Here is a 10875-nt window from a genome sequence, read left to right on the forward strand (position 1 = left end):
GTACTGGGGGAGCACAGCTAGTGCTGGGGGAGGAACTGGCTTTTAAGTTTACTCTCCCCACACCCAGCACCAACTCCTGCCTGCTCCCTTCACCCTCCATGCTGCTGCCTCTATCAGAAGCAGGAGTTGGGGAACAGATGGATCTGGTGCTCGTGGGAAGCTGGCTTTTAAACTAGCTTCTCGTGAGCAATGGTTTCTCCCCTTGCTGTCTCTATCAGAATCAGTGGGGGGGGGGGGGAGAGGAGTGCATGTAGTCAACAAGATTAATAAGCCCAGTCTTATCAGTTAGTTGCCTAACTGTATACACATTGACATCCCTACTTGACTTAATACCATTCCAGCTTAGCTCATTCACCATTTAGTCAGTGTGACCGACCAACAGAGCTTTATACCCAGCAGCAGTTGGCCCTCTCCAGACCACAAGAGCTATTTGACAAGTAGTTCTTGCTACAATTTTCCCCTCAACTTAAAGTTTAAGAAGTTATGCCAGTTAGAATATAAAGAAAATCTGCTTCTGACATAAGCAGATCTTACAGAAATTTAGAAAGCCTATTTATTGTATTTGCATAATCATGTATTTGTGAAGTTATAAAATAATATTAGATGGCCCTGCAGGCCCAACTATATTTGCAGGCGTTATCAATTACACTTTGAATTACGTGCTTTCAGTAACCTACCGCCTGAAGAAGGTGAGTAGCTTTTATGTTATTAATTCTACTTAGCTAGAATGTAAAGCACTAACAACCATTGCCTTCGAGGTCCTCAGCACCCTGCGGGAGATAAAGCCCATCAGGGGATTTGGGTGTGGGGAGATCCAAAGACAGGTGGTTCAGTGGGGTGTTCCAGGTTTAAGGTGAGTGGGGCTTGTTGAGAGCTGAGACATAGGTGTTGAAGCTCAGCAGAAAAGTCTGGGTGCAAGGGGGTCTGGCAGATGATCAAACAGCTCTATGTACAGCGATTACTACCCCAGAAGCTGAGGAGCAATGGGTTGCAGAAAGTATGTGTGGAGGGGGATTTACTGATCTTCCCCCAGCCAGGTGAAAAATCTTGGAGCAAATCTGAGAGCTCCAGATGCTATGCAGGATCTCTTCCCCAGCCTAGCCAGAAATAGCAGTTGTGCCCAGTGCTGAATAGTAGCCACCAGCTAGGTCTTCCCTAATCTCACCCCATGCCCCACCGTGATTTCCCTATTTGTTGCACGCCCAAGGCAGCCAAAACTGCTGGGGAAGGTCACATGACCACTCTTATGGCTTCCCTTTGCTTTCCAGTTTTCTGCAAAGCAACAAATCGGGGGTGGGGGGGGGGGTAAATTTTGGGCATGAACAGTGGTGCAGAGTTGCCCTAGCAACAACTCCTCCAAGTTTCCTGCCCATAACTCAGCCACTGTTCTTAGGAATTTTATTTTGTTTTCAATGGTAAATTTAAGTATTCATTCTCTAGGTACATAAAACAGTTACTGAAACTACTAAGTCCAAGTAACAAGTGGAGAAAACCCATCCACCCTATGTACATGCATTAAACAATAGGTCAACAGCTACTGACCAAAAAAAAAAAAAAAAAAAAATCTAGAGCGCTCCCCTGAAATGTAAACTTTGATTCACATTTTTAGAAACCTTCAGAGTTCAGTTCTCATTACTCTTAGGATTGGTGAACTTCCCGAACAGTGCTTGAACTATCTTGAAACTCCCTCTAAGATTTCCTTTTCTTCGTTGGAAATCATTCTTTTAAGGTAGTTTTTCTAAGGAGCTTGCTAAGTCACCATATTCAATAATAAATCCCTAGTGTTGACTAACAATTCTCAGAATTCTGAGACTCAATATGTGGCTAAGGTTTTTCACTAGGGATGTGATAGTGCTGTGGTGTCCAACATGCAAGCCACTAGCCACATGTGGCTATTTGGTCAGTGGAGTGTGGCTAGCTTGCTGTAGCTGTCGCCACTATATTGGCTACCACTTCAGAACTGGTTGGACACCATGGTAACAGTGTATATGTTTAAACAGTTAACTAATGAGCCTGGACTCATCAGTTAACCTTCATGGTTACATGCAACACCCCCACCCCACCCCACCCCTCTATATAAACACACACACACACACACACACACACACACACACACACACACACACACACACACACACACACACACACACGCCTCTACCTCTGTATCAGAGGCAGAAGAGCAGGGGACGGGGTGGGGAGAGAGCAAAGCAGAGGAGCAGGTGGAAGCCCGCTTTTAAGCAGGCACCCCGCAATCTGCATATCCCCCCACACTGCTGCAAGCTGACTCCTCACGCCCCCCCACCTGCCACCCTTGGCTGCTGCCTCTATCAGAGGAAGCAGCATGTGTGGGGGGAGGGGGCACGAGATAAGAGAACAGGTGGCTCTATGCGGCTGTTTTAAGCTGGCACCCCCTGAGCACCAGCTCCTGACTCTACAGGGGGCAGAAGGGGAGAGCAGGCATCTCTTCAGGAGCACCATGCACTGGAAGTCAGCTTAAAAGCCAGCTCCCTCCTCGCACCTTCCCCCCCCACCTCTGATTCAGAGACAGCGGGGGAGAAGTCCACGTAGTTATCAGAATTAATGGTACACCAATGGCTATTAGCCAGCATGGGTAGGAATGGTGTCTCTAGCCTTGGTTTGTCTGGAAATGGGTGACAAGAGAGGGATCATGTGAGGATTACCTGGTGTGTTCCCTCCCTCTGGGGTATCTGGTATTGGCTACTGACGGCAAACAGGATACTGGGCTAGATGGACTTTGTCTGACCCAGTATGGTCTCGCTTATGTTAACCAATAAGCCCAGGCTTATTGGTTTGTCATGTCAACAACTACATGACAACATTCCTATTCTATAGTTCTATCCCTTGCCCACTTACGCCTTTTCAAATAAGCTTCAGAGGTACACATCACTAAGCCATAATATAAAACATCACCATAGACAATGGAAAAAAACTCACTGCCCAGAATGAGTAAGTAATTTTATTCAGACAGCTCATTACCTTCTAAAGATATGGGTTCATAAAATATGGATATTACAATAAAGTCTTTTCTACATTAGGGGCTTGTCTATGCTTAAAAATGTGGAGCAGTACAGTGCCATTGTAATATTTCCGTGAAGACACTACCTATGCCGATAAGGATTCTCCCATCAGCGTAGATAGCTCACCTGCCTGAGAGGCAGTCACTAGGTCCACAGGAGAATTCTCTGATCAACTCTGACTGGATGCAGAGGGATTACACAGCTCTCCCCATCAATGTTGTGTACAATAAGCACAAATCTCACTTCATGCACCCTTACTTTGTGTGCGTTACATTAGTAATACCAAGAAGAAGAAAACTATAGATTTTTCCCTACACATTGGAAAAATTTCTGTTCTCTTACTGAGCTTACACATGTACTATAAAGCAGTCTCTACAAGCACCACACGATTATAACCATCTACTCTGCCTACTACAGAAAAAGGACTACACCATCCAATTTTATGTTTAAGAATTGGGTTAGGTTTCTGTATTGGGGGAAAAAGACTGGTCTTATCTTCACTCCATAAAGTGTGTTTTCTATGAATGTTAGTGTTATGCAACATCACTGGTGTGGGTTGTGCATAGCAGAAGTCACAAATTCTCCTATATGAGGGAGTTTGTTCTGAGGTTCACACATGCACCCAGTAAGGATGTAAAGGACTACTCAACTATCCAATAGTCGACAGGACAATCGACTAGTCGCTCCCCACCCCTTGGTGCCTCTATCAGAGAGGCGGGGGAAGGGGGGGCAAGAAGAAGGGGGTACTTAAAAGCGGCAGCACTGCATGGAGCCCACGGTCAGCTGCTCCATGCAGTGCTGCTGCTTTGAAATGCAGGGAGGAGCCGAGGATCAGCTTGGGACTCCACAGCTGACCCCATGTTCCAGCAGAGTGCCAGTTTTGAAACTTACAAGAGTCCCCAGCAGTGCTTATCAACTAGTTGAGTAGTTGATGGAAATTTCATTGATTACTCAACTAGTAAATTAATCATTAATTAACATACCTAGCACCCACATCAAATCCACATTTGGACCATCATTTTTTCCACATGATACACTAGATGGGTACACAAAAAAGTGAGAACACCAAATCTTTAGTAAACAAGTAGTTCTCAGCCACTGGTATACATACCTCGGGGTATGCAGAGCTATTCCAGGGGGTACATCAACTCATCTAAATATTTGCCTTGCTTGACTACATAAAAATCACTAAATCAACACAAACTGAAGCTTCATATGATTTGTTTATACAGGTCTCTATATACATCAGACTGAACTTCAGATATAAAATCAATTGGAAAACGTAATTCTAAAGTGAGAAAATAACAGTCTGCTGTAGGGATGCAAAATCCAATTTAATCAGTTAACTATTTAACCAGGATTCAGTTGCACCCCCCAGCCAGGAGAGCACCCTGCCCTTTCACCCTCCTGCAGCTCCAGCAGGGCCAGCAGTTAAACCAGGGATGAGGAACTCTTTTTTAGATTGGGTGAAACTAAGCCACAGAAAAATCATTTGGGGGCCACACAAGTAAAAAACCCTCACTGTGGCATCTAAGGAGAAAGACACTCCCCCCACACACACCAAAGCCTAGAGGGGCCCAGCACAGTAGATTGTGTGCTCCAGCTTCATAGAGGGCAATGGGGGGCAGGGAGTGGAGTAACAGCCCCTCCCCCCCCAATGCTGGGTTGGAAGCCTTAGCCTCAGGGGCCAGATCCAGACAAGTGGGGGAAGGGGAGGTACGCTGCATCTAGCACCCAGGGCCTGAGGTTCTTCACTCCTGAGTTTCAACTATTGCTTATGCAAATCAGACGGGGTGTAAGTAAGGTGGAACTTTGAGTACCCATGATGCATCAGATTCTTGAAAGAAACATAGTAGTCTGGAACTGTTGAGAGCCCCAGTATTTGTTCTTGGTAGTCTCTCTGGCCAGGGAAGTATAAAAGTCACACCTGCTCTGCCTCCAAGCTATGAGTTGACTGGCCATACAGAGAGATTGGCAAGACTAGTACAGCCTAAATATTAAGAAGTTGGTTTTCTTAAAACACTGAATATGTTTTTCCTACCCTAAAAACCAGCTCCTTAAGCCAAACGTATTTGCACTATGGATGTAAAATCCCATTGTCAGTCAACTGGTTAAACGTCATGTTGAACCAGGCAACTGATTTGGCAAGATCTCTCAGCTGGCAGCCCCGTAGGGCTAACTGGTAAGCATCACCCAGTATGGTGATGCTTACCCTGGACCTTACTGGGTGATGCTTACCCTGGAACTTATTAACCATTCACATCCCTATTAACAGTTTCATCAACTACTCAATTAGCTGATTAAACACAATTTCACATCCTTATTTGTACCCTTCCACAAATGCACAGCAAAATAAGCCAGCATATCAAGTCCTATGTTACCTGGAGAAGAATGCCCTGCACCATAAAGCATTCTAGGTCAAAACGATAGTTCCACAAAGCCAGTTCCAGCCAGCAGATGATAGTGCTACTACTCTCAGAACTAGCAAGATGGAAAAAATGGCATTCCACCTCTCTTCAACCCTTTTAGTTTCCTGTATAACTGTTGATCCGTAGTTATTCAAGAAACAGGGGAGACCAAGATGTGAAGGTAATTTTATTGAAAATGCTAGTATGTACATTTAAAAACAAATGAAACTATTCTAAGGGCAGTCTGAGTTTCAAATACAGCAACACAAAAGAGTTCCTTCTCTGCTGAATAATTTAAAATATTTTTATTGTTTGCTGGCCAACCACCACACCCCCATGTGATTTTTTTCAGACACCTTGTCAATGAACTACTGAAAAGCCTTCCCTTCATATTAATATTTATTCTCGATTCAGATTCATCAAGAAAAAAAAAGATTACATAAAGACAGCCACACTCAGACCAAAGGTACATCTAACCCAGTGTCCTATCTTGCAGTAGTAGCCAATGCCAGGTGCCCCAGAGGGGACTGAACAGAATGGGCAATCAAGTGATCCGTTCGCTGTTGTCAACTGCCGCCTTCTGGCAAACAGAGGCTAGGGAAACCATTCTAGCTATCAGCCATTCCTAGGCCTATCTTCTGTGAACTTATGTAGTAGTTCTTTGAATGCTGTTATCTTCACCTTCATAATATCTTCTGGCAAGGAGTTGCAAAGATTAACTATGCGGCTGGCGAGCCCTGAACATTACCAATACGTCCACTGCTTACTGGGCTCAGACTTCTAGTGGTAAATCAGAGCTAAATAGCACAGAACTCTGAGAGCCAGGACTGGTGGCTGTAAACAAATTTTATGGGACCACAGTAAACTTGGCCACACCAATGATAATTGGACATTCAACTAACAAAAAACATACCCACCACAGATATTGCTGGAGCAAAGAGTGTCAGACTAGAGAAGTTCAACCTGTAGTCACAGCTGCCATTGAAGGGTGCTTTTTTGTGTTACTGTCACTTTGCTTCTTCAGCCTAGTTGCTCCACTATTAGCTTAGAATTCAGCTTAGAATTCAGTCTTCTGCTGCCCAAAAGAACAGAGATCCAACTTGCAAGCCAAAAAACCTTGGCTTTAGGTATACCAGCAATCTTTCAATCTTGCCCTGTGCTTTTTCCGTCATTTACCCCACAGCATGCCTCTGGTAAGGCAAGGCAAAGCTGCCATACAGTTTAGACATGTAGACAAGTCCCACCGGAGACTTGTTTAGGACAACTGCCTTTTCATGATCTAGAACAACTTTGAACCTAAATAATTGTTTAACGGATAATAAAAATATTCAACATTTTGTGGGAAAGGATTAAATTCAGCCTTTAAGAACTAGAAAACAAGATTTTACAAATTAAATTTAAGGCCATTTGAAGAGTTAAGTCATACCATTACCCATGCTTAGTGATATTCTTTAAGAGACCAATAGATGACAATAAGAATCTTTGAAGGGTAGTGATATATATGCAAGTTAGTGAAAATAGTTTCATAATCACAAATAACTTGTTTAACTAGTATAATAGATTTTAAAATCTTGAAATTTCACAATGCAGAAATTTATGTATTATGCTTCTTGACATGCATACTAAATTCAAGAAAACTTAACTATTAGAGATGTTAGCATGTAGCCATTTACACAATTAACCAATAAGCCTGGGTTTATTGGTTAATTGTAACAGTTACAACCCCCCCAACACACACACACACACACACAGGAGAAGGCAGGAGCCAGTGCCCATGGGGAATCAGCTACCCATGAGCACCTGCTCCTGTGGAGTCACCTGCTGCCTCTGATACAGAGGCAGCAGCAGGCTGAAAGGGGGAGTAGGAGCTGATATTAGCAGGGGGGCCAGCTTGAAAGCTGGCTCTCCCACGTTCTGCCTTTAGCAGAGCCACCTGTCTCTCACCTCCTCCCCCCTCCTCCACTGCTGCCTCTGATAGAGAGGCAGCAGCACAGGGGGAGGACAGGATAGATGAGAGCTGGTACATGCAGGAAGCAGCTTTCAAGCCAGCTCTCAGAGCACTGGCTCCCTCCTTCTCTTCCCCACTGCCATGTAAACGTGTAACCACTGCAAAAATCCAGCAGTTACACATTTACACAAATACATGTTAGTTATTAGGGATGTTAAGCACACAGAATGACTACTAATAGTTAACACTGAAACAATTTCTTCAATAAATTATTTTTAACACTACACTACTTAAATTGGAATTAAGTTTATTATTTTGTTTGTGTTTAAAAAATTGTAACAGTCATAGAATTACACAAGTAAAAATTCATTCTTGAAATATTCTTCCATTTTAAATTAAGCAAGATAGCAAATGGAAAGGAAAGATTTGGAGAGAACCGTGTAAGCTAAGTGAGGGAAAAAGCCATTCAATGCACCTTTGCTTCATTATTTTTAATATAACGTGTGGCAGACATCTGATGTATGAGATGAAATTGGTAATTTTATATATAATGTTAGATTTCAGGGTTGCACCTCAATATACCATTAAAGTTAAAATCATTGAGATTTTTAAGTGTACAAAATATTGAACAGGAAGGTCCTATCAATGAGGATTTTCCACAGAAATCATCTTTAAGGCTTGTAAACTATCTCCAGTATTTTTCCAGTTTAATACATTTTGTTTCCTTCATGGGCCTTTGTGTCTCTCTCCCTCCTCCCCCTTTTAATATTAAACATTTGCAATAAAATTTCTCCTGCAGCATATACAATGTGCGATGCAGGGTATTTTGCAATCATAACATCTTAGCTTCTGCTCATTTAAATGCAGAACCTGAAGCAGTCTCCAGTGTCAGACTGTAGTATCCTACATCATCTTACATAAAAATAGTTTAAGTGTGTCTTCCTTCCATGAAATCTCAGTTTGTTTTCTAAAAGAGCAGTAACAAAGACCAGTTAGATAAAAATGTATCTTGTAAAGTTCTCTTAATCATTGTAACGGTAAAAAAGTAAGGTTTTTTTATAATGTTATACTGTGGTCACATTTTCTTTCATCTCCCACTCTGAATTTTGTCTTAGCTGTATGGTAAATGTCAGATAAGTGATATGCTCTGAAAATACTAGCATACAGCACAAATTTCTAAATTTATATCACCACAGGCAGTATGCATTATAGGCAGTATGCACTATATTTTTCTATTAAAACAGAAACCTAAAACTTCAAGATAAAGCAAGACTGGACGCAATACTTGAGTTTATGCACTAAGTAGCTTGTTTACTGTTCAATACTACACATTTCTCTTAACAAGAACAGGCATGCTGTTTGAGAGAGCTTCCTAGAAGATTTTTTTTTTTGGGGGGGGGGGGGGGTTAAGTCTACAACCGTCTGTCTCATCTGCAACACAATACTACTGCAGTGAAGATGCTGGTGTTTAGCTTCTTGTTGCTTTACAGGAACAGAAAAAATGTTTTATTATTGCTAGGGATATTAAAATGTGTGTATTTACATGCCCTCCCTTCTCCCCCATGCTGCTGTAAGCCAGTTCCTCAGACATACCTGCTCTCGCCTGCCAGTGCCCCCCATCCCGCAGCTCATTGGTTAGCCAAGTACATTATTACATCCCTAATTACGGTAGTAAAGGGACTGAATGGTACCCAAAAGCTAAAATGACAGATAAACAACAATCCATCACTAATTGACTATTTCTAGTAAAAGTCTTTTTTACATCTTCTAAACAATATATATTTACCTCAGAAAGAAAACATCATGTAACTAGCACAAAGACACCATCAGTACTAAATAAATGTTTTAACATTAAAATTATCTTAAAATGTATGATCAATTTTTTTTTAATTTGTTCAATCTGAAGTTTTTGGGATAAAGGTACTATAGATCATTCCCTGCAAATCCATGAATATCAACTCTATATCCACATCAGTGGATGTGGATATATCTGCAGCTCATTTTTGTGGGTACAATACAAATTTTCTATCTAAAACCCTACAAATGTGACAACACACATGGTTATATACATCTTAGAAGTCAGAATGAATATCTGTGGCTCATTTTTGCAGATACATACACAGATGCAAATTTTTTATCAGTGCAGGGCTAACTATAAAAAGCTATATTGTCGCTCAAAATTCTAAACACTTGTCCACTTCATAGATCCACTTCAATTTTAGCCAGGATGCCATTTTCTTTCTGCATGAACTTTTAGACAAAGTAGCTGTGATTAAACTATTAGAAATTCAGTGTAAGAGGAAAGCAGGAGCCATTTGAATTAACAAAAATAGCTTCAAATGCTATTTTAATTGACGAGTTGGCAGAGTGGAGTGGGGGTGCTCTCAGAAGTAACCACTCCCACCAGTGAAAAGCAGCTATAAGACTAGGGAAGCACAGAATGAGTAAGGCATTAGAATTATTTCAGCCGCTGACTGCACCCTACAGATCGAAGCACACCCTTAGCCTCCACCACCACCGCCCCCTTGGCCTTACATTACACTGTTACCGCACGCCACCGGAAGCTAGCTCTTGCCTCCATCTCCACACTACTTTCACCATGCTCGGGAAGCAGAAGAGGACAAGACGACACACACGGAAATCACCCCAGATTGCCAATCCCTCCCAGCCATTCCCCCGTTTCCCGAGAGATCACGACTAGGAACCACGCCTAAAACTTACCAAATCAAGCGTTTGCTTTTAGAGCATTTCCTATACAGACGGATGCCCGACACCCCCCGCTATCCCATTCATCCCAATGTACCTCAAATAATTCACCGCCCCGGCCCCTCAGCGGACGGGGAAGAGCAGAAAATCCCCGGCACTCGCGTTGCTTCGCTCGGCGCCTCAAGGACCTCCACCCACACTGCCAGGCCCGGGAGCGTACCTGACAAGCGACAGGGACTCGGGCAGCCCTTTCACCTCCGCGCCCCGCACACAGCCTCCATGCTGGCGCAGGGAGAGCCCGGCCACTCAGCCCTCAAACTTCTCCCGGCAAGGGGAGGGAAAGAGCCCTGGGAGCCGGGCGTGCCACAATCCCTCAGCTCCACCTCCCACCCCCACAGCCGACGGGCACCCTCTACCTCAGCCTAGGAAGGGACGGTCAATACAGCGGACAGGGACACCCCTCAGACTCTCGCCCCCGTACTGTTACCTCCCTCACAAGCAGCTCCTCTTCCCGCCCCCCCCCCCCCCGCGAAAGCGGGAGAAAGAGCTAGCCCACGGCTCCCCCGCCCCCACCAAGAAAAAAAGCCACAGCTCGCTCACCTCCCCGCGCCCCCCGACACTCAGCTCTTCGCCGCCATTTTCCGCCCTGCCTGAGTTTAAATAGGAACCAGCCTCTCCGATAGCCGCCGCCAGCCCCAGCCGAAGTCAGCCCGGCCAGCGCGGGACATGATGGGAGGTGTAGTTCCCAGGCGCGCGGTTCCTCACGGGACCTGTA

At 43.9% G+C, this 10875-nt stretch overlaps 1 protein-coding gene across 7 annotated transcripts in view; it reads right to left on the reverse strand.

The window, feature by feature from the left end:
* The window catches only part of NCOA3 (nuclear receptor coactivator 3), a 191549-nt gene extending 180700 nt beyond the window's left edge, over nt 1-10849 (reverse strand). For 4 of the 7 annotated variants that reach the window (XM_075901554.2, XM_075901553.2, XM_075901555.2 and 1 more), the window contains exon 1: nt 10701-10824. The gene's annotated coding sequence lies outside the window, so the exon portion shown is untranslated. Of the gene's footprint in view, nt 1-10320; nt 10555-10700 lie in introns of those variants that run through there. The other 3 variants (XM_089769690.1, XM_089769688.1, XM_089769689.1) reach the window with 2 other exon arrangements.
* Between the last annotated feature and the right edge of the window lie 26 nt (nt 10850-10875).

Source organism: Pelodiscus sinensis, chromosome 17, assembly GCF_052426305.1.
Source record: "Pelodiscus sinensis isolate ZL-2025 chromosome 17, ASM5242630v1, whole genome shotgun sequence".
Taxonomy (NCBI): domain Eukaryota; kingdom Metazoa; phylum Chordata; order Testudines; family Trionychidae; genus Pelodiscus; species Pelodiscus sinensis.